Source organism: Palaemon carinicauda, chromosome 1 (assembly GCF_036898095.1).
Source record: "Palaemon carinicauda isolate YSFRI2023 chromosome 1, ASM3689809v2, whole genome shotgun sequence".
NCBI lineage: Eukaryota > Metazoa > Arthropoda > Malacostraca > Decapoda > Palaemonidae > Palaemon > Palaemon carinicauda.
This window is the reverse complement of record NC_090725.1, coordinates 152,227,016-152,232,015: the sequence shown is the minus strand read 5'-3', so window position 1 is coordinate 152,232,015 and position 5,000 is coordinate 152,227,016.

Sequence of the window (5,000 nt, the reverse complement as noted above, 5' to 3'; positions counted from 1 at the left end):
TATTGATAGGGATCACAGGCTGTACTTATTCTTATCATCTTATGTTTTTGTGTCATATTTTTCTTAAAGTCTGTGACATGACATTTGAATATGTGTGCAGTACTAGGCATGTAGGTAATTCTAGCAGTCATACCTTCTTTACATAAGGCCTGATACCACACAGTGTTGTAAAAGTTTTATTCTAGCCGTGACCAGATTGTGGAATGATCTTCTTAAATGGTATTCAAATAATCAAGTAAGCAGAAAGGCTCTGATAACTTTATATAACTGGTACAACTAAGATCAAGAACGAGAAGATGAAAGATTGCTAACAGCAACCAAGACATTTTTTTTTTTTCACAGGACAGAAAAGCATTATAAATAACAATAGGAGGAGAGAGAATGAAATCATTATTGACAATATCTCACGTGTGTGACAGGCAAGAAAATCAAGTTCGTGATGTGTTATCAAACATCTAACCAAAAAATCCTGATACTGAGAGAAATAATCTTACCACTCCTGAGTGCAATATTCTGGAGAGAAGCAATGTTATTTTTCGCTTCAGATGGTATTTGGGTAGTTATACCGGCGTGACAATGATGCACCTCTAAATGGATGCCCTGACAGATCCAGTCCTTGCCGGAAGATGATTTCACAGTCAGGCTCAGGAGTAATACATGTAATGTGATAAAACATCAACAACTGTTTTTAGAGGCTGCCCTTATCCTGGAGGAAATGCAAACTCTTCATAGGGATACAAAGGTGCCCCTTCTTCCATTAGGTCAGCTTCCCAAGAGACCCTGAATATCTTAATAATAGGAACATGGGGCAGCTCTTTGAATCTCCCTACACCACTCTCTTTAAGTCACCGTGATCATAGGTGGGTGAAGTCGGAGATTGTCTCAAAAAAAAATTTGTCATACTCAGGATTATTCCCATTGGTGCTAGCTTCTTTTGTGGCGAACAAACATCACTTCAGACCGCCGATTAAAGAGTTTGAGCTCCAGTGAGGAGGCAATTTTTATTGTATAAATAAAAGTCAATCGCACAAACACACACAAGCACACACACTCACACACACATACACGCACACACATGTATATATATATATATATATATATATATATATATATATATATATATATATATATATATATATATATATATATATATGTGTGTGTGTGTGTGTGTGTGTGTGTGTGTGTGTGTGAGTGTGTGGGTGGGTGGGTGGGTGTGGGTGGGTGTATGTTTGCGTGTGTGAGAATGTATGTGAGCGCGTGCGTGTATCCTCATCATCATCATCATCATCATAATAATCATCATTATCATCATCTATTAACGGTCTTTTTAGGTCAGTATATACCAGCAAAACTTCTTAGTTCGGAAATCCATCGTGTTCTCTTCCTTTCCCTGCTTCTTTTGCCATCTTTAGGTACTAATTCTCATATTCCTAATTTCCTTCTATCATCTGTCATTCTCATTATGTGTCCTGCTCATCCCAATTTCTTTTCCTTATATGTTAAAATGTCTTATGCTTTAGTTTGCTCCTGTGTCCAAGATGCTTTTTTTCTGTGCTCTGCTACTATTTCAACATTATCCTTTCCTTCTTTCCTTCATAATCATTAGAACAAAATCTAATTTCAGCTTCAAGAGTAATGGAAAGGGTAATGGCGGGGATAAACCTGAGGGACAGAAAAAGAGCAACAAAGATAAAATATCACACTGAAGTGAAGGATATTCTAAATATATGTACAAAAATAAATGAACGTAGGCAAAAGGTAAAATGAGAATGACAGGTAATAGATGGACATTAACAATAACAAAATGGGTACCTATAGATCACGAACGGAGCAAGATGAAGGGAGAGAAGACGATTGATTGAAGAGCTTAGAAAATTTGCTCGTATAGACTGACACAGAAAGGCCATAAACAGGCGTGAATGGGAACACTATCTGAGACGTAGTCCTACGGTTGACTAGTTGAAGCTAATGATGATGATGATGGATATATATATATATATATATATATATATATATATATATATATATATATATATATATATATATATATATATATATATATGTGTGTGTGTGTGTGTGTGTTTGTGTATACAAATATATATATATATATATATATATATATATATATATATATATATATATATATATATATATATATATATATATACATATACATATATATATATATATATAATATATATATATATATATATATATATATATATATATATATATATATATATATATATATATATATTTACTGTGTATACACGCACACACACATATGTATATGTATATATATATATATATATATATATATATATATATATATATATATATATATATATATATATATATATATATATGTGTGTGTGTATATATATACATATACAGTATATATATATATATATATATATATATATATATATATATATATATATATATATATATATATATATATATATATATATATATATATACAGTATATACACATTTATACACACACACACACACACATATATATATATATATATATATATATATATATATATATATATATATATATATATATATATATATATATATATATATATATATATATATATATATATATATATATATATATATATATATATATATATATAGCTTTAGTAAATGTCTCTTATCATGAGATGCCCTTCTTATAATCTACAATACTCTACGAGAATTATGTGATTAACCTTGAATTTAGTGCTGCTATTGACCGTGTAATTCGCCAGGTTCTTGTTATGATACACAAACAATTGGGAGTAGATGCGTATATTCTTAGTGTCAACATTGAATTTGGACCGTTACTTTTAATGCTATATAATGTAGTCGGGATGTGATTTGGCCTAAAAAAAAGGATCGTCGCATTTGCAGATGATGCTACTCTATTTGCAATAATTCTATCCCCTAATTGCTGAATCCCATTATATGGATTTAGATGTAGAGTTCACGGTGCAAGTTATTGGACATGAAATCAGCCCCTAGAAAACCACAAAATATGGTTTTAAGTAGTTTGAGGACAGTGGCTCCTAGACATTCAGTCATTCAAAATTTTAGATGAGATTCTAGCAAGCAAATTTACTATTGAGAATTACATTCAGTATGTTTCTTTATAAATTCTCCAAAAGAGGGTTTTATTGAGAAAGTCTTTTATAATTTTTGGTAATTGATCTAATCTGAAGAGTATTTCTTAGCTAATTTTGCATTGTTTCGAGTATCGTCTTCAGCTACTAAATATCACCTCAATTTTTTAGGCAAGAACTTGCAGTCTATCAAATTCCTATTCCTCATCTACATTATATTTTTTAGCACCATCATTCAGCTAGTTCGTTATGCATCTTTCATAAAAGTTATTAAAACACTGACCATCCTTTGCATTCAAATCTTCCACAATATTATCATCTTGCACGTAATGCTAGGTGTGCAGTTGGTTAACAAAACCTTGCCATCTCTAGCACAAGGCTCAATACTACCAATACTACACAGTAAATGTAGAACTTTTATTCCAGATGATTGAAATGGTGGAATTTCCGAAGTTAAAACTTGCTACTAATGTTCTATGTTGAACAGGCTGACATAGTTCTCCCTTTATAGTTTTCTGTTTAGTTTATAGGATAGACATATTTTAACATTGTAACTGATCTTGAAATTTCTTATATTAATCATTCATTAATGTTCATATGTTTATTCATATTTCTTCTTCTCTCTAAGAGACTTTTCCATGATGGAGGAATTTTGCTTATATTATTCTGCTTTTCTAACTGGGGATGCAGCCTGTTTAATAATAATAATAATAATAATAATAATAATAATAATAATAATAATAATAATAATAATAATAATAATAATAATAATAATAATAATAATAATAATAACACAAACATAAGGTAAATTTTTAATCAAACCTCCTTTTCCTCCACCCAGTATTATAAAGAAATTAGAAATGCGCTATACTCTATCGGTTCCTGTAAGGCGAATAAGGCAGGGTTTTGGCAGGGAGCGGCGATGGCCTATCAAATATTACTATTACGTTGTATGGTGTATCGAGGTAGCATAAGTTATACAATGCAAATATAATTAATTTATAATAAATATTTGCTGATTATCAAATGCCCTCGTAATTTCCTTACTTTTAATAACAATAAAATGACACGTATCTTCTTAAACGTGGCAGGAAAATTGTACAGCTCTGCCACATCCTATTTCAGGCGTTAAGCTGACCTCAGTGCATAAACATGTCAAACGACGTGTCTCCATAGAGATGGTTCAATCAAAACAGTCATCAAGGAGTCTGTCGCCCAACAAAGAACATAGAAGGAGTCCTAGCTACCAAGAACCGTGACAAATTTCGAGTATTTTGAAAAGAGCGTTTTGCGTAGAACAGCTTTAGACCTTAATGCAAGGAAGGAAGTTCCAACGCTTGACTCAATATCAGCTGAATTAAAAGAAAATATTGAGCTTAAAGGTTGCAAGGATTCTGTTCATAAAGTTCTTCGTGAAATTAGCTTTCGATACAGTATGGTTAATGGAAGAACATTTCTACTGGAGAGAAAAGATGTAGCCTCAGCCAGAAATAAGTTCTTAAGAGAAATTAAAACATTAAAAACAATGGCTATAAATCCTTTGAATACTTGGACAAGACTTGGATTAACCAAAACCATACCGTTAGTAAATGGATTGACTTCCATTCAGGAAAAAGGCACTGGCATTAAACCCCCTACTGGGAAAGGTAGTCGGTTAATTGTTTTTCAGGTTGGGACCGAACACGGGTTTTTCCAAACATTAATTTAGCTCCCTAAATAATTTACTGATACAAATAAAGAAATGTTACCTATATATATATATATATATATATATATATATATATATATATATATATATATATATAATATGAATATATATATATATATATATATATATATATATATATATATATATATACATATATAAATATATATATATATATATATATA